At 37.4% G+C, this 20,560-nt stretch overlaps 1 protein-coding gene across 20 annotated transcripts in view; it reads left to right on the top strand.

The window, feature by feature from the left end:
* The window catches only part of Atg10 (Autophagy-related 10), a 507,888-nt gene that overhangs the window by 311,439 nt on the left and 175,889 nt on the right, over window positions 1-20,560 (top strand). The window contains exon 1 of one of the 20 annotated variants that reach the window (XM_087349887.1): window positions 5,711-5,729. The exons of 18 other annotated variants lie outside the window; for them this stretch is intronic. The gene's annotated coding sequence lies outside the window, so the exon portion shown is untranslated. Of the gene's footprint in view, window positions 1-5,710; window positions 5,730-20,119; window positions 20,400-20,560 lie in introns of those variants that run through there. One more of the 20 variants, XM_022061635.2, reaches the window with a different exon arrangement.

The following is a 20,560-nucleotide window of genomic DNA, read 5'->3' as shown; positions in this document are numbered from 1 at the left end:
AATATTACCCTAATTTGATATCATCTTAATTTATTTCTTTAATATAAATATTTGTTGCGCCCGGTCCCAAATATGAACTATGAAATATTTAAACACTTTCGAAGGAATGTTTTTTTCTGAAGTCTGGTCACGATCAATGAACATACTTTTAATTTTTCTTCTTTTACTTGTAGACTACTACATTCTTATTGTATCTAATTGAGGTTATTTTTTGTGTGTGTGTGATTTATATTTCGTTCAATTAATTGTAGATTGTAACTCACATCAACTTGGATCTGGACACATTAAACATACTTAAATATCTGCAAATTTGCTATTTTCACATTATATTTTGATTATGTCAAACGAGTACTGCCGTGTCTGAATGTTATTCATTTTAAGACTCACTCTCTTAAGACCCTAAATATATGTTAGTACTTGTATCAGCTGAAGCGGTGATCCTCTTAGTTCGACAACTTTGAGGGCACTTATGCGCGTAAGGGTTGTCTGAGTCACCCGCCGCTACCGGAGGCTATGTTCAGCACTGAAGTCGGAGGCTGCCTCGAATAAGGTATCAAAGTCAACGCAACGATTAGTGTCTAACAGTATTCGGCTACACTGACTGAGGTTTTCCGTGTTTGTAATCGGTTGAAAGACTTATCAGGATATAATTCAAAAGAGGCATGGACCTTCCTCCTAGGCCTTCACTCAAAATGTCCCCCCCCCCAAAAAAAAAAGTTACAGGGGCCTTGACTTAAAAAGGTCTGATGTGAAGAAACTCAGTGATGTAGAAGTTAAGAGAAATTACCGGGTGGAAATCTCCAATAGATTTGTTGCTTTAGAGCAGTGGTAATCAACCTGGGGTACGCGCACCCTCGGGGGTACGCGAAGACATCTTAGGGGGTACGTGAAATTTAAAAAATACATATTATTTTATGATAAACACTGAATAATCAGTAATGTAATTTATTTAATTTATTTTATATGTAAATTATGTACTATGTATAACTTGAATTATACACCAACAACTTTGGAGGTACATAGTTGGAAGAGAAATTATATCTGGGGGTACGCGAACAAAAAATGGTTGAATACCACTGCTTTAGAGAACTGGATATTAATCGCGCTTGGGAAGTATTAAGGAGACTGTCAAGACGTCAGCGAAGGAAAATCTAGGCCTGTCCCGCTTAAAAATTTACTATACGCAATGAAGTCCTTGAAAAATACGCTCTTGAAGACATTTTTTTATTTATTTAGTGATTTGATATCAAAGTAAAAAATGTCTGGGCTTGCATTTCAAATTGCATCTTCTCACATGTTAAACTTATAAATAATCGCATATAAATCAATTGCGATGAATAATTTATTTTTATTATCTATCATTATTATCATTAAATGTGGCAGATACTTTTCTATGACCAGTGTATCTGTGTCAGAGTGTATCCTTATTAAAAATACTCTTACTTTCCTCTTATAAATAGGATTATATGTAGTTTATTCGAGCAGGCCTTGTTGTTAACCCTTTGAAGCAGATTGGCAACTATATGTAACACATGCAGTAACATTTAATAACTCTACATTTTACACACAGAGTGTATTTATGGATTTCGTACGATTCTGAGAATAAATAGCGATTATTTCCTTAGTCAGAATTAGGCTAATCATTTGACCTTTGTAATGGAGATGTGTTTCCTTTGAGGTGAATTTTCACGATTCAGAGGTAAAATGTGGAAACTTTCAACGAAATTCCAGAAGGCCTATATATAGACGATATGGAAATCATTGAGTGTAAATTAAATTTATTGCAAGGAAACAAAACATTCTACAGGGACTATTTAATCACTAATAAGAGCTTGATAGAATTATTTGCATTCTTTAAAGTACATGTACGTAATTTAACCAACTGTCTCAGGTTCACATACTGTGACGCTGATTATGATTTGCGAACAGGTAACGGTTCGCGGGCCATCCATTGACAAACACGCTTTATGAGGTTATGAATCTAACATTTGAAGGTACCATAGCTGAGTTATCTGAAGTGTATAGTATGTGTTTTAGTACAGTGGTTAAAATTTCGATTAAGGTAGGAATATGAGATATTTTTATCAGTCTCCAAAATTAATTGTCCCCACCCACTGAAATAAAGCAGTCGGCACCGTCTGATGCTAGAGTGAGATTGATTTTAAGTTGTGGCGTCAAACTTGGGGCACGCAGTCATGCGCTACAGACGGATTTGTGGCGAGATCAAGTATCATCTTAATCTGTGATCTGAGAGATCGAGTAGACCTATCGAAACGAGGTTTTTTGTCATTTTATTTAGACCCTCCGTTAATGGAGCAGAATTTTTAGAAGCTGATGGTTTCTCACTCTGTCAACAAATCTACTCTTCTCTAAAACCTGAAGGTTTATTACCATTTCCACAAGAGTCCGCCCCTCTCTGAGTGAGATAAAGCCACTACGTTTTTCGCAATTTCCTTTTTTCTATCCGATGCCGGTTTTAAGTTGTCTCGGCAATTAATTCGCGAGCAGACCAGTATCGTGTGACAAGTTCTGTAGTTTAGCAATTTCCTTACATGCGTGTTTTAATTTTATCCTACCATCTATTCGTAATCTCATACATAGTACTGTCTGTCTGAGCGGAGAATTGTCTCGACCTTCCCCATCTGCGCAAACGCACAACCGTGCTAATACGCGGTATGGAACTGTGCTTTCTAGAAGCTTTCAAGCTTTCTAGAACTTTGTCTCATTCTTGTTTTGTGTGTTGTTGCATTTAATGTTTTTTTTTCTAAAATTTATTTGTCATGTCACTAGTAACATAGCCATATTATCATATATCTTTTAGATTTCTCTAATAGTGGGAACATTTTTATTAAGATGCAGGATGTCCAGAAGAACATTCAACATGACGTCACGGCTTCAAGGTAGACTAATTCTTTGCTCAGATGGACAGTACCTTTCGTTCAAGATTTCTATCTAAACATTTAAGTGAATTTTGCTTATCTGTAAGTGTTACATGTCACATCTATCTCAGTATCCTTATCTTACCACCCTAGTATATATCGAAGCGTAGAGATTGTATAGTTACTCAATCCACAATTCTCATATGCCTTCTTTACTTCCTCTGTCTTCAGCCAATTGTGTCTACTTTATGCCGCGGTGAAAATAAAGACTCGCTAATACAATATACAATATTGCATGTAATGAATTTTCAAAGAGACTACGAATAGGACTTTCATATAGTATATCCGATTATATTTGACCACGCCTTAAGCTGGGTACAGAACAATGTTTGCGAACAAAGTTATTTAACGTTGTTTGCGAACGATGTATCTGAACTGATGACGAATTTTCAATGTTTAGAGCAAAACTTGTTTTCAGAAACGTTTAGTCTGTCAAACATTTAATTGGGCAAGCACTTCATTTGATTTTATAATCGATTTACATGGCATCCCATAAATATTTCTGCAACATATATCCTTAAATTTTACATTTAGTCGTTTAATGACACTATATGCATGTCTGAATGAACCAATGAATAGGATATATAATTGAAATATTAATTAAGTAACCACGCCTATGTTTCTTAACTGATGACTAAAACTACGATAGATAAAACAAATAACAACATATTAATACATAACTTTTATTTATTAGCTCCATATCGAATTTATTTTAAATTTTTATTTTTGTTTTGAAAATAAACCACGCAGGTGGTAAATAGACTAACACTATTCACTTTAAAGTTGATTGCTCTGCTAGATATGTCCCGCTATACGCCATGTAGGCGCTTGGGGGGGATAGAATTTAAATCTTCACTCAACCTCGGTACTAGATGGGGGTGAGTGGTTAGTTTCAAGCCCCAGCCGCACTTTACCCCCGGGAAAGGACCCCGGTACCCATTAGATAGGCTGGGTGTTCCCAGATTTATTTGAAAATTATGACAATTATACCCATGAAAATAACTTCCAGTGGGTAAGACAACGAAAATAAAGTATGTATCTTCTTCCATTTTTCAATTTTCAATGGCCCTTTGACATACTTTCAGATACAAAATAGTTTTGTAAGTACGCACTTATTTGAAGTTATCACATACGTTTATGTGAATAGATATGTCACTCAACATACGACATTAAAGTAGTAGCAGTCGTCTTGGAGACAGCCATTACCTACCCGAACTACCAATTTTTATATCAGTTTGTATTTTCTTCACTTGGGCTTAACAGAATGTGAGGCATCCTTTTCTCCTGACTCCATATAAGTGCAATAACCCAAGCTAAGCAAGCAGCAAGCAGGCGCCGCTGTGGTTTATGGGTATTTCCACTGTAGCAGGGATAATGCCCCTGCGTGAAACGACGTCTGGACAGACGCTCTTCTTCCATATGACGGCGCCGAGCGTCCAGACGACTTGAACAACAGCGTTACGATGGCGCTAGTAAGGTTTATACACTTTGCGCTTAACAGCGACCCTCATATACACATATTTTCTTTTTTTCTCTATTTCATCTGTTTCCTCGCTGTTATTGTAGCAGTGCAAAGGGAATATGTCAATTTTTTTAAGATATAGTAGTAAAGGACGAGGGATGCTTATAGACTATTTTGCATTTTACCACATCTTCATGTACTTTAAGACGCTTTATCAACTGTGCTGCTTGTGTCGTGACGATTGTAAGATTCTGTGTTAGCGAAAAACGAGTTTTGTCAGAAATTTGTCAAATAACTTTAATATTATTAAAGAGGTCAAACAATGTCGAACCGTGCATGCTAACCGTGTTAGCCCGACTAATAATTAACAGAAACGGAAATAAACTGTACCCTGTTTACTTTTGTGTTTACTGGTGATGAGATGGAATCCATCGTTAGCCAGAAAGGCCTTTGCCGCGAGCGAGATTCTCAACTTGCTGGCTAACAGCGACTAGTTGGATAGAGCTGGCTGATTGTAACGAAGACAGTCTGAGGATTCCCCACTAGACCGCGCTCAGAATCACATGTGAACTATCTGTTATTTTATTGGATTTTAATCAGGATCGTAGTATGCTCACAAATCTTAGTAAAAGTCTCCAGTATCAAGTTTAATTATAATTTATTCAGTCGTTTTTGAAATTTTACATGCGGACAAACAGAGAAACAAGACGAAATTATTATCGGATCTTTGCAAAATCGTATTGCGGACTCGCCTAAAAATGATGATCTCCGGTTAATTATCAGTGGCAATTAAATTGGTATGAAATAAATCGTTGATACTTTCTTACAGGCATACCACAAAATGTGCCTATAAAATATGGAGTAAAAAGTGATTAAAGCTATCGGACTATGCTCCATCTAGGCGCTTCGGGGGAGAGGAGTTATAGCTCCTACTCATTCTTGACCTGGGCACTAGATGGAGGCGAGTGGTCAGCATCACTTCCCGGAAAGGATCGCGGTACCCATTGGATAGGAAGTTGGGTGGGCCCCAGAACCGGTCTGGACGCGGAGGCTAGAGGAAGAATCCTCTCCCTCCGTCGGGGATCGAACCCCAGTCGTCCAGCCCGTAGCTAGTCACTATACTGACTGTGCTTTCGGGTTCTTGTATAAGACAAGCAGACATATATTATTTCTCGAAGGTTCGACAGATTGCAGATATAAATCATGCTTATTATCAATATTTGTAGCAACCTTCATGTCGTGTTAACCTATTTCGTCTCTCTTGTAGGGAACAGATATTGAGAAATTCGATAATCGCACAATTTTCTCGTCGGTTATGGGAAAATAAGGTAAGGCCACGATTGAAAAGACAGTAAAATAATGTTATTAATTAAATGCCTATAAGATTCGGTGTATATGTGTTTGACTGGGAGGCTCATCTACGCAACCGCTAGACGTCCTATTTTAGCTTGCGCATGCGCCGAGGTTACGTCTCTGCCCTGCAATATTGCAATCTTGATTTATATTACAGCAGAGCTATGACTACACATGTCGGTTATGATCTCATGTATTTTGATGCCGTGTAGCCTTGTAGGTGAATACAAATGCTTCGAATGAACGGCTTCACAGCCTATGATATTACAATCGACAACTTCACTGCTATAAAAATCTTAAATCTTGAGAATGCTTTAATTAAGCGGTATCTAACCTATACACGTTCAGATTTTTAATTTAGTAATTTGATTAAATTGTTTGTGTTGGAAAATTAAAATTTTCTCTGTGAAGAAAGTGGCTTATGATGCTAATAACTGTTGAATGTTAAAACTTCTAGGAAATGTTCTTTTGGTTTCAGCACGTTAGGGTATTTTATTATCAGAGGAATCGAGACATTTTGTAGTGTTTGTTTATTTCAGAGACCAGTGGGTCTGTAATAAGAATCAGTCGACTGCAAACTCTTCCACATATAAATTCTGATTTTTTTTCAGAACGAATACAACAATTTTTTCATGCTTTATTAAGTTTTATTTGCAAGACATTTTTATCAAAGTTTTTGTGCAAATGTGATTTCAGTCAAACAAATTCCATTATTACTCAAAGTCGTCTTTCAAAATACACATTATATATATTTTATGGAACTGCGTAAGGATACTACTGAGCTCAGTTTCCATAGAAACGGTGCTTCCCGCCAGCAAGATACTGATTGAAGAAATCATTAACAAATAGTACATACAGTTAAACAGAAAGACAAATACAACCACCACCTCTGTATTCTTGTCAGTAATTACCATTACTTACACTTTCTGTCTTCTTGAGAATAATAGTTCAAATACTTCCTGCTCGATTAGTCTATTGTTTTTTAAAATAAGGAAGCTTTCAAGTTTGAAACCATTTGACCGAATTTGATGAAATTATTTATGACATTTTTACAATCACCCCAACGTTGTAATTTTAGCTTTCTGCAGTCGGAAGTAACAAAGCGACGGACAATTTCCAAAAACAGCATTGTCCAACATCTTCGTAATAGTGAATACTGATTGAATTTTTAAATCTTATTTATACGAACTACGGTGTAGGCCACTAATTTCCTTAAATGTTTAAATTCTTATTTTAACGTGCATTAAACAGAAAACAAAAACTCGCCTGTAATAATTAAAAACCTACGTCTTTATTTTCATTCTTCACTAACAGAAGGACGAGTGGGCATTGCCTGGGAACCTTCTAACAGTAATATGCTCTTTCTATGCCTATAAATAAAGTTTCTCTTACTTCTCCTCCATAATTTTTATATTTTGATAATCTATAGTAACTTTATGGTAACTTGTGAATTTCTCCAGGAGTCTTTCTGTTTATTTGTCTCTGTCCAGGCTGTCCGTATGAAATGCCATACAAACTCTGACTTATGCAGTGTAAGCATTTTTGAACATCGCTGTCATCCGGTTTGTTGCGCCGTGTAGTCTGGTACAAGTTTACCAACGTTTCAGAGATGCTTGCTTCCTCCATCATCAGGACCCTAGGCACCTATTTTTTGGAATCAGAGGCTTTATTCCGTCTTTCCCCCCCTTCCACTTCGATCGCCGTGGGGACGTTTAGGTACATACTAACGTTTAACAGGAACATACTGCCTCCATCTTCAGGCGTTTATAAAATGTGTATCTGCGAGACATTGGTATGTACCTACAAATCCACACGGTGTTACAAAACATCAGAACCGACATAAATATTTTTCCCAGCTGTGAGAACATAAAATCACACGCAACTTTATAATTTCTTGGAGGAGATAATTTGTAAATGATATAGAGGACAATCGCAGTGTTATAAAACTGAATAATTAGTGTTTCATAAATATGTACTATTCACCTAGTATTAATGATAAATTGGCATTGATAAGGCACATGGCATGGGACAGATGAGAAATGCTTCCAAACTTTTGGTTGGAAACTCCGAATGGAAGAGAACACTTGCAAGATTTAGGCGCCGGAGGGATGATAATATTAAAATGGGTCTTAAATAAATACGATGTGCGGATTGGATTAATCTGTCTTAGGATACGAACCAGTTATTTGCTGTTGTAAACACTAACTCCGAGTTTTATAAAATGCAGTTGATTTCTTGAGTAGGGTTTTAGCATCTCGAGGACACCACTCGATCGAGTTAACTCGGTTGTCTGTTTCTGTATTCAGATGTGAAGGGCTTAATAATGTTCTCATAACTGTGTGTCGACTGGTGTGGGATAAATTCCTGTGTGGTAGGAATATTCAGTCCCATTCTCCTAAGTAAACCAGCCGAAATAACAGGCATCACTTTTTACCGCGTTTTGAATTCTATGAGCGTGTGAACTTTCCATCACACGCTGAAGCCCTTAGCCTAGCTTCTCATGTTTACCACCTATTAACCATGAGACTTTCAGAAATGTCGGTGGGCATAAGAATGTAAAAGCTAAGACTAATCCTTTGGTAGAATACTCCAGCATGTCTTTACACTTCTGAAAAATCTCTTTCATCAGTAAATATTAGCTCCCAGCCTCTGTGACTGTGGGTTCACAGCCAAAGTCCATACACAACTTCTCAGTCTATTGTGTATCTGATGTACAGTGGGTCTGTATTATAGGCTATAGTCTGTTGTCCTCAGTCACAATGGACTGCTTCTTAAGGTTGAAACTGGCTTCTATTCCAGTGGAATTGGGAGGTAGAGATTCGTAATAAATAGAGGTAAAATCTTATTTCAAAAACTGTGCAGGAACTGCAATAACACATATTGACAGGGAAAAGCATGTTTCGAGCCAATGTGGCAATCGCCAGGTTCAATTCCCTGCTTATATTTTATTGCATAAAGGACTTCCCCGATGTCCATAAATAATAATAAAGTCATATAGGTACTTGTGGGTTATCGGGACACATCGCTTTAAAAATAGGTTAGGTTAGGTTAGGTTATGTTATGTTAATTGTGGATAAATGACATATACTTGAGAGTTAATATATTTTATTTCAATAAATGACAACTAACCTAACCTAACTTACCCTATTTTTAAAGCGATGTGTCCCGATAACCCACAAGTACCGTCATATATTAAGAAATAGCTGTCTTCTGGGTTGTTGCGCCATGTAGTCTGGTAGACGTTTACCAGACTACACGGCGCAACAACCCAGAAGACAGCCATCTTCAGACTCACTGCCGTGAAAACCTGAAATCCTGCATTATATATTAAACGTTTTTAAAGTTAATTAAGTTAGTTAAAAGTTAAAATGCCAAAAAAAAGGTTTAACCTGTTTTTAGCACAGCCTGGTGAGAACCGCTGTATTTGCTCTGAGTTGTATGTGTTGTGGTGCGTCGTCTTTTAAATGAAGTTCTGACGGTTGCGACTCTGGTAGTAAGAAATGTAAACAGTTCTATAGCGGGGCCTGGCTGAGTTTGGTATTCGCTGGCTTCCGGTGCGTTTGGAATTTAATCCAGTTTTAAAAAGTTGACAGTGGAACCACGGTTCCGGAGAATTTGACGTAAATACGTCTATACGGAAAGGAAGTTTATATATTGGCTTTATTCTAAATGTTTCCTTTATACATGCTTTACAATTGAGATAAGTTTGATTAAGACATTGCTTAATCAACTTGAATTAGTTACGCTTAAGATGGGTCTGTGGTAGCTGAGTGTAATGTAATGTAAGGTAAGGTAAGGTAATGTAAGGTAATGTAATGTGTTATAGGTAACAACAATGCCGAGTAAACAGACGACGTTTCCTAGGTAACAAGAATGCTTGAATGCTTAACTTGAATTAGTTACGCTTAAGATGGGTCTGTGGTAGATGAATGTAATGTAAAGTAATGTATTTTAATTTAATGTAACGTTTCCTAGGTAACAACAATGCTAAGTAAACAGATGACGTTTCCTAGGTAACAACAATGCCGAGTAAACACATCGTTCCCTAGGTAACCAGGTTACACTTTTTCGTTTCCCTTTTTCGTTCCACTTTTTTGCCGAATGACCCTTCCATATAGACGTATTTACGTCAAACATATATTTTATGAATTGTGTACTTTTGATGCGATTTGTAAATATGATGTTGCAGTAAATTGTATCACTGTTCAGCACAAAGATGTTTATTCGTCAGCTTTGACGGTTTATAAGCTGCGCTGTAATCTATAACGAAGAACAAGACGAAAAATATAGAAAAAATAAAGAAAAAGGGATAATAATTAATACCAATAAACCAGTGTTAAATAGATGAACTCGTGTTGTAGTGTGAAGTGAGTTGAAATGTATAAAAGTCAATGCAAAGGATGAAGGTATAGTTAGCAGGGTGGATTTTAATTTCAGCAGAATCTACATGGAAGGCCTGTTCATTCATTTCCGAATCGCGTCAATACGGAACGTTCAGTGTTTGAGAATATAATATACGAGGTGCGATCGGAAAGTTTCAAGACTGTGTCAATAGAGGGCGAACCGGATGTAGTACGAGCTTCTGCCGCTAGGGGGTGCGGCCTACATTCATAATGAATCAGTGTGCCAGCCGGCATTATCGAATTAGCATTTGTTTCTTAGTTACGGGCGTTTTGGTAGTGCATTACACCGACCTTTCTGCGATTTCGGAATGGCGGATTTTCATGAACAAATCAAATTTTGCCAAAGACTCGCCAAAACGGCTACGGAAACCTATGAAATGCTAAAGCAAGCATTTGGGGAGTCCGCAATGGGTCGTGCACAAACCTTTGTGTGGCATTCAAGTTTTAAAAATGGCCGAACCTCTGTCGATGATGACGAGCGTTCTGGACGACCATCTTCGAGCACAACGCCCGAAAATGTTACGAAGATTCGGCAGGCCATTCACGAAGATCGACGTCGTACTATCAACGACTTGTGCGACATTGTTGGGATAGGCTATGGGACCTGTCAGCTGATTCTAAAGGAAGAACTCCACATGCGACGCATCGCAGCCAAGTTTGTGCCAAGGCTCCTGTCTGAGGACCAGAAGCAGAATCGACTTCTCGTTTGTCAGGAGCTCAAAGATCTTGCAAGAACCGACTCCAACTTCCTTTCTAAGCTCCGTGTGACTTCTTCCTCTTCCCAAAGATGAAAATTCAGCTAAAGGGAAGGAGATTTGAGACGATAGAAGAGATTCAGGCAGAATCGCAGATGGTGCTTGACAGGCTGACAAAGAAAGATTTCCAGGGATGCTTCCAGGCTTGGAAGCGGCGCTGGGATCGTTGTGTTCACTCCCAGGGGAACTACTTCGAGGGTGATGGATGAATTTAATACCTGAGATAAGTGTACGGGTCTTTATAGGCGCAGTCTTGAAACTTTCCGATCGCACCTCGTACATATAGCCGGGCTAACGTCTTCCGTGTGGTTTCTGTCCGTTACGTGCTTAAAATGCGTCGCGTTCACTAACCGCATTCATCAGTGCTGGCCCAATTGAATGTAAACAAATGCCCATGCTCTGTGGATTGCAGTGATATTACTTCTCAGCTGAAGCACATGGGTCATCTGTGATTGAACATTTTGTGGTGCTCATTAAATTAAATCTGAGATATTCTGAAACACTAGAAAATTACCCTTCAAAAATGATTGGATACCTAAAGTAACACATCACTTCAAATACGAATTTTATTTAAAAGTCTAACGAAGAAGCATATAAAAGTTGAAATAATTACTTATTTATTCTTGGTTTAAGAATTTAATACTATTTAATGTAGTTTATATAGTGATTTTTTAAAAAAAATAAATAAAATGCTATACATTGATCACTTTTTAATACAAAATCAGACTTCATCCATCAACAGTCTGTCTCCTATAAACAAATACGTTAGTGGAGAAGAAAGAAGACGTTGTTTAAGGCGCATCTTCATATATTTAAATTAAAATTATATAAAGGCAGCCTACATCAGATTGAAATTCGCTCTCTTATTTTGATAAGAGTATACACCGAACAAATCTTACGCTAAAGAGATACGCATATGTTTCTACATTATCTGCAGTGTAATAGTGATGTTAAAAAATTATCACCCACAAAAAATGTCTATTAAAAATATAATTATTGGAATATATTAGCGCATTTGTTTTGTCACTGTTTTATGAATATATTTGTATATATACCAGTTCCACATATTCTCAACCTGTGGCCCGCCAGAATATTTTGATCGGCCCTAGAACATGTTTGTGGTATTGTACCATCCTGTGTGATGAACAAATAATTACTACATGCATTAAGACAAGGCAATATAAATAATACATTAACAACTTTATTACAGAAAAATTGTATGTTGAAGCACTGTTGGTGATAGTAGGATAGTAGAGTTTTCATGAATTAACATGAAGCTGTGATAAATTATTTTCATTTGTCATTTATAGGACTGCGAGCCGGCAGTCTTGAATTAAAGATGTCAGTAGCGACGATCTTAAAGACTGAGAACCCTCGGTTTAGAGCAGCGTTTCCCAGCCACAGTTCTGGTAAAACATCGTTAGGGTTTCCTCCAGAAATCGTGGAATAAATAAATAAATAAATAAATAATTTGAAATTCCGCGAAATTTTCAAAAAAATCACAACAATCCCAAGTGTCACACTGAAAGTAAACCTTATGTTGACTGGATGCGAAATTTATTTTGAAATTTAAGTAAACTTTATTTTGACCTTATATTTTTTAAATAAAATTTCTTGACAGTAATTTAGCAGTAATTGAACTTCGCTCCCCCGCTATCAACTTTTTCTGACTTCTAGCCGTTTTCATACGTAGGGGTTCCACGGGATATGGATTTTCTTGGGGGGGGGGGGGGGAGTCCTTCAGGGAAAAGAGGTTAGGAAATACTGATTTAGAGTCTGCTGTTCTTCATCCAGTAGCAAAGCGATCACACAAAATTAAACAAGAATAACCTCTAATTTTCATGATCTACAAGCACACAACCTCCAACAGAGAGTAACACGATAAAAATGTGTAATGCAAGCGTAAATCGTCTGTGAGATGTAAGGTTCTCGCGGTGACGAATGTGAAGATGGCTGTCTTCTGGGATGTACAGACAGACATTTCAGACGAACTTATTTCCTTCATCATACACCGTGATGATGGAGTCAGTAAACTCTTCTGAAACATCAGTCAGTATCTACCACACGTGGTGTATCCCAAAAGACAAGTCATCTTGCACGTCGTTTTATCTGAATTATTGTTAAGGCTGCCGGTAAACGGGTAGAAAATGTATAAATGGACCTTAAGATAAGATCTTATCTGTGTAGCAACCAATGTTGGTTATTAACTTTGTTATTTCGTGAGCATTTGCTGTTAATGGATGTTCAGGGCTATGGATGATATTTATAACTCTGTGTGTTTACTAATCTACAATTTTTCCTTCGTTCTTGACGAGCAATTTATTAGTCATTTACAATTTAAAATTTATATTTTGAAAAAATTGACATGTCTTAATACGTGTTTATACGTGGCACGTGTTCGTTAAACCTGGGACATGCTTGAACTCAGATAATTACTGTATTCTGTTGCATAGTGTCACCACTGTCAAGGTCAAGGTGATGAACCCGTAGGATGGGCGGACGTTTCTCCGTGCATTATGCCTAAGTAAGACATACCTCAACCTCACAGGACAAACCAAGTGGGTGTAACAAGTGGGTGAGGAAGGCTTTCAGTCTGTTCTCCGCAACCCCAGCTCAGTTTGCGAGAATGTGAAGACAGGAATGTTAACGGGATTGTTTTTTTAACATGGTTCCATGGAGCTGGTGGGTTATGCAGACATTCTTAGGGGTGAAATTTCGACTCTATCAAGGTTTTTAGTGGCTTTTCTTGGCCATAGAGAAAATTTTGAGTCGATATCAAAATTCGACGTTGCATTGCGTGTCTCTCATACGGCCTTGCCAGTGTTAACACCAAATTCCTATCCTAAAATGGCCCTCCATATCAACATTAAAATTTCACCATACACCGCCTTCCCAAGGTTAATATCAAAATTCAAAATTGTGTACGAATGCAGTAAGACCCTGATGAACTTATCTTCTTGCTGAACTTTTTATCTATTTATCCTTTCACTTCTGAACTCTTTATCCTCTCGAAGTCTGCCTTTACCAGAAGGACAATTGGGCACTACCTGGGGACGTTCAGAGCCGTAAATTTAAGTTCTGTGTCCCTCCGCGTTAAATGTAGTCCCACATGTTTCCCTCTTCTGCTTATTCGGGCCAAAAAGATTAAGTACAGGGGTAGTTTTATCTTTATTTTTAACCTCATAAATCATACGTCTTACAGTTATAATTATATGGAGTTGAATATTTAATTGTTTTAAATGAACGTGTATTTAATGTGTTGTGCCTCGGGACCTTACGATGTACAAGTTTAAAAGCATACTTCTCACTATACTAAATAACTTCTCTGATATTTGCGAAGACACGAAACTGAAGCCACCGGCTTTACAACAGAGTATTAAAATCCCCTAACCGCGTCACACATTTTAGTTCCATCCCTACTAATCCCTTAAAAATAAAATACCGCTCACGGCTGAATACCTGTGAATGACATTACATTTATGGCTTAAAGATTGAAGGTGCGTTGGGTATTGTGAGAAGGTGAGAAACTGTGAATAGGTTTATTGAACTATTTCTTTAAATTCTATACAGTCCACGGGGTTGGACAAGTTAAACTTATTCCCTTGCTTTAGTACAGTTCAATTTTTTAGACGTGGCCGCTGATCAGCGCGTGAGGAGAAGTGAGGAGAGGAGAAGTGGCAGTTGAAATCCTACTTGCAGTCTGTTAGTTAAGTAGTCAAGTTGCAGCTGAACTAATTCACATGACCGCCTTAATTCCTGACTTCTGTTTCTGGACTAGGTCCTTTGAAAGTGATGAAGTGTTTATTAATGTCACATTTTAGCTATACTCTTCATCAAGTATCATTAGGATGATCAAATAAAATACGATAAGATGGTCAGCGAATGCAGCATGCATGGGAGGGGCGAACAGGTTTACTACAAATTTGAAGCTTCTATTTTATTTTTTTTGTAATAACTGTTTCTATTTTAATGACACCAAGTGTCAGGCATATATAATGACTTCTTAAATACGTAGCTTTATAATCAGTGTGCACCTTTAAATGCGAAAATGTATTCCTTATTGAAATTAATCACAAACAGTAACACTTCGCGTGTTATTCCAAGCGCAGAAGTTGTCACCCCTGTCATATTTACTCCACGCCTCTAGTCGCAATGAACGAATTTTTAAAGAATGTTCGACTGTCACAAAGTAATATACAGTGGGAAAGTTTTCTTGAGACAGTCAATTGTATTTCATGCTTCGGTGCCAGCATTTATTGCAGTCAGAAGAATCAAAGACTCGCTTTATGATACCCTAAAACTATTTCTCACACATTTTAAAACTTTACACCGAGAATATGAAATTTCTATTATAATTTATACTCAGAAAGATTCACGTTCGCGAAACATTTTAAGACACGAAGATGCCTGTCTTCTTGGTTTGTAGCGCCGTGTAATCTGGTTAAAGTTTACCAATGTTACAGAGGTCCTTTCTGCCTCTATTATCAGGGCGATGAACCCTGTTCTTGTCGCCCTGATGATGGAGGCAACAAGGACGTGTCTCACAAGTCTATAGTTTTATGTGTATCCTTCTAATGACTTTATGTATATATTCATTCTTGGATTCAAATGTTGAATTGGATGGGAATATGGCCATGAATGAAGTGTAGGTTAAAGTGTTGTAAGGAGACGCCGTTGGTTTATTTCAAGGTACTATCACGGAATCAGTGTGGAGAGACTGAGGATAATTATGAAAAATGTCAGGATAACAGATAACTCGACGGAGTTTCGAACCAAGACTTCCTCGAAATGCACTACCGCTTTATTAACCTGCTCAGTGATCTGACATATGTATAGCGGCTTTCCACAATTCTTATATTGATGATTGGTGTTGTTTAATGCGGGATTTGAGATATAATGCATAAAGCGTTTCTGATGATTCATTTCATGTTGTTTACCATTGGTTTCTCACCTTTGTTAGATATTTCGTTGATATTATAGTTCACGCCTTACGTATTTAGTGACGAATGGAATGATGCTTAAATTATGTTTTTTATTTATTGTTTAATGAAGCTGTATCAACTGCAGTAGTTTAGTAGTGCAGGAAGCGACCGGAAGGTCTGAAAATAAGTGGGAAACCTCCCAGAATAGTTGGTTTCAACCGGGGTTCGAACGGGCGTTCTTCCTAATGCTGGTTCATCATCATCAAACAGTCAAGGAGTTAGGTCATATTGACCCGTTGAAGCCTCGGAGTCTAAGTCTCTTCTGCGGTCTTCCAGGGTTTCTACGTCCACATGGTGTACATTTTTTTTAATAATTTGGGAACTCCGTCTCTGCATTATGCTAACATGTTGAAGCCAATTGTGTTTATATTTCAAAATTTTGTCTAAAATAAGTTTCGTTTTTAACTCTTTAAGTATGTCTTCATTTCTTTTATAGTATTTTCAAGTGTACTTTGCAGTGCGTTTCATAAATTTTAAAACGCTTAACCGTATCCTACGTGGACAGTTTTAATTATGTTAATATTCTGTATATGTTTGCTGACTTGGGGAATAACTGTAAGACAGATGTAACTCCTCTACAACTTTCATTTCTGTGTTTATATTATTTACTGATACAAAAACAACAAAAAACGTTCACCCACACTAAAGTCATATTGAGCATGATGTACATATACAGAACAACATCGAATATGTTATTAAAATGGAATAAAATCTGGAAAAGAACATCGTTTAATATCTGATAAACATCTGATAAAAATGTACGCTAAAATAATATATAGAAAGTGTATTTAAGAAATTGTATTTAAGTTATTATTGATTTGAATTTTTTATATAATTATATACACCTGAAGATAGTTCTTTTAGGAACTGAAACATGTGAAAATTGATGGTCTAATGTCAATCGAATATTTCGATAAAAAACATCATTTAATATTTTAAATATTTTAAATGTTAATTATTGTAATATTTTAATATTTAATAAGAATTTATTGTGATTAGACGGACAAGATTTAAATAATATATATTTAAATAACTGTAAGAAAATAAAGCGATTTCTTTAGGAATCCAAGCAATTTTTGAGTGGTGTTTACGCTCTAGCTCGTGCGAAGAACAACGTATGGGCCTAATCATGTCTGTCTGCCCGTCCGATTCTCGTGTTTCTCCTAGGAACTAGGCAACCCATTGCTCAACGTTATGAAATTTAAATTTTTATTTTGTTATAATTTATTTTTCCTCTGTATCTTTTATCGTAAATTTTGCGTATATTTTTTTTACTACTGTTCTTGGTTACGTCGTGTTTCTCTTTCGTCTTTTGATACAGACCCTCTAGGCGAACAATCTGAAGGCATTTCGCGCATAGCCTGATGGGTGGGACAATCCCGTCTCTGCCCCGTGTCCCTCACGGGACTTGAAGGCGGTGACGAAGACTGGCTGTCTCTGTAAGGTCGTGAGGTGAACGTTCGGCATTGTTGGAACGACTCCCCACAGCGACCCGCCCTAACCAGATCATCCTGTACGACGTGAATGTCAGAATTTGTTGTCAAGAAAGTACCTTAAAACTATTCTTACTCTGACTCGACGCTGTTCGTCTTGGTTTGACTTGATTTCTTCCTGATTTATAACCTCTTCATCTAATTTAAAATGTTATGGAAATAGATCTTTGCCCTCATTTTGTGTGATTCTGAAACACGGTCTCTTAATCTAATAATATAAACATCAAACTTCGTAGAGCTTGAAAAAGGGTAACAGACAAAGTGTGTGGCCTTATTGTCACACGTCCAAACATTTTCTCTGTCACAGACTAATGTAGAAAATCGCATTATTACTAGATAAAGGCCAGTACAAATCAACGGGAACATGAAAAAATCGTAAGTTAAAGCTTCTTATGGAGGTCCAGAGAGGGCTATTCTTTGTTTAAAAATATTAGTATGATTCGTAATGAAGTCATTTAGATGAAGGAGTGAATTTATATCTGCTTAATTCACATTTAGGCAGCAGCGTTGGTTTATAATTGCTTATGAATTAATTAATGATGTGACCTGTTTCAGTTAACACATTCTTAGAGTCGTCACAGTGTTTAACTTTAAATACGTAAATGTACTGGAAAGATGAAAGACATTTCCCATTGGAGTTTTAAATTATATATAATATATTCCTGTTTATTTATCGAGGTGATTAATGACGCAGGATTTGAGGTTATCACGGCGGTGAGTCTGAAGATGGCTGTCATCTGGGTTGTTGTGTCATGTAGTCTCGTAGAAGTTTACCGACGTTTCAGAGGTCCTTGCTGCCTCCATCATCAGGGCAATAAATGTGATGGAGGCAGGAAGGACTTCTACCATACTACACGGCGCGACAACCCAGAAGACAGCCATCTTGTGATTAATGACATTACATAATCTACAGGCCTACACCACAGTCAATCCTGTTTTATTTGGTTGAACGCGCTAACTTGATATTTTTATATGACGTGTTGGGTGGAATTTGAAAAATATGTATCAATCTTAATGGAGAAGTGTGCTGAATCAGTATTAAGCCTATATATCGCTATCGTGTTGCGTTTATATCACATAATTACTTGCGTTTGCAGGATGGTTTCAGATTATAGCACTCTGGCAAGATTTCACTGCTCTAAAGGGTTTTGACGATGGTAGTTTACACTTAAAATTATTCATTGTCAGGACTTTTTCCATCTTTTTTCTTTAAAATCACGACTTTTCGGAGACAACCAGCCTCCGAAACGTCGTGCTTGTAAAGAATAGACGATGGAAAAAGTCCTGACAATGAATAATTTTAAGATTTCACTGACTATGTAGACATGTTCCAGTTTCCCATTTTGGAAAAGGAATAATCTTTGTACGAGGTGCGATCGGAAGGTTTCCAGACTGCGCGTATAAAAACCCGTACACTTATCTCAGGTATTAAAAGCGGCCGTCAAAGTGGCGCAACCACAACTGGCTGCTGCATCATGACAACGCGCCAGCGCACACCGCCCTCAATGTTCGGCAGTTTTTGGCCTCAAACACCATGGCCGTCATCCCGCACCCTCCTTATTCGCCGGATTTAGCTCCGTGTGACTTCTTCCTCTTCCCAAAGATGAAAATTCAGCTAAAGGGAAGGAGATTTGAGACGATAGAAGAGATTCAGGCAGAATCGCAGATGGTGCTTGACAGGCTGACAAAGAAAGATTTCCAGGGATGCTTCCAGGCTTGGCAGCGGCGTTGGGATCGTTGTGTTTACTCCCAGGGGAACTACTTCGTGGGTGATGGATGAATTTAATACCCGAGATAAGTGTACGGGTTTTTATAGGCGCAGTCTTGAAACTTTCCGATCGCACCTCGTATCTTTATTATCTCATTCATATTCCGAAAATTACGCTTTATATGCTCATGTCAAAATATCATCAGTCGTCACCGAATAGAAACAAAACACTGCTCACTCTATCGTAAATAACCTCTGTATCTTCAAATGTTAAACGTCATCCATTGTTTTGTCAAATATTTCGGTTGCCATAAAATTATAAAACAACAAATTGCGAATATTGAATTCTGCTTCCGTCTTCAGGTACAAAAGGGTTCATAATTTTATAATTTTAGACTATGGACGAAATGCAAAAGAGGAATTTTACATATTATAAAGCACCATTGTCAGAAACCTTCAGACTCCGAATATAATTATTATTTTTCATGCCTCAGAGTGATTTATACAACTGTTTTTCAAATGGTAATGTATTGTACGTAAATCAAGATACCTGAGTTTAAATCTCAAAATGATTATGTGAATAGATCTAATTTTACAATTTCGAGACACGTGATCAAGTCTTTTACACGGAAAAAAACAATTGGCATGTTTTGATCCTTTCTGAGTTGAGTTTTATGACCTAATTCTGTCAACTGGTTTCCACCTTTAAGGTTCTGACCAAAATGATATGTGTATTTCTTATCTTTACCATGCATGCTACATTCTCCCACCCTGATAATATGTGATAGAGTATAAATTATAAATTTTCTCATTCCATCTTCCCACGTATGCTGAAATAAAACATCTTTGTTCTATCGGAAACAATTATTGTCCCCAAAGAAGTGCGCATACCTTCCGCTCGAGCAATCGATGTGTTCTCTGGTATTGCAGTAGAACTAGAGTACCGTCACTACGAACGCAGTCGAACATTACCGACGTCCGACGATCGCATAATCTTTTGCGCATGTCTGTTGCTGAGTCATGATCCCCTATGGCAGTACAGCAACAACATAGCGTATACAGGGAAGACAGTGTTTGTGATTATTTGTACAAGTGTTTTTGGAGAATAGCCATCATTACTACCTTGAACCATCGCAACCATAGGGTTGAACTCAGCAGTGTATGCTGTACGCTTCGCAATGACCTGACAGAGCTAGAACATGTCCCAGTTTCCTCTAACAAGGTTAGACGTCGCAGATAATAAACAGCTTTTTACAGCGCTGCTGCTACTTCACACTTAAGCGGAGCCAGCTGTCTATTTACAGGTAGGTTTTGCGTCCATTTGTATTTGATAGTGTAACTGAAACTGTCGGGTTCTTTTTAAAACAGAAATTTAGCTCAATATAAAGAAATATGTCTATTATTTTAATCGAATATGTACAGTCCACAGACCAGGAGAAAATCCCTGCTAGGAATTCGATATACG

This window comes from Zootermopsis nevadensis, unplaced genomic scaffold (assembly GCF_977971745.1).
Source record: "Zootermopsis nevadensis isolate Lab colony 2312 unplaced genomic scaffold, Znev_1.0 Znev_ptg000016l, whole genome shotgun sequence".
In the NCBI taxonomy this organism is placed as follows: Eukaryota; Metazoa; Arthropoda; class Insecta; order Blattodea; family Termopsidae; genus Zootermopsis; species Zootermopsis nevadensis.
Note: the sequence above shows the minus strand (reverse complement) of the source record. Positions and strands in the feature narration are given on the sequence as shown.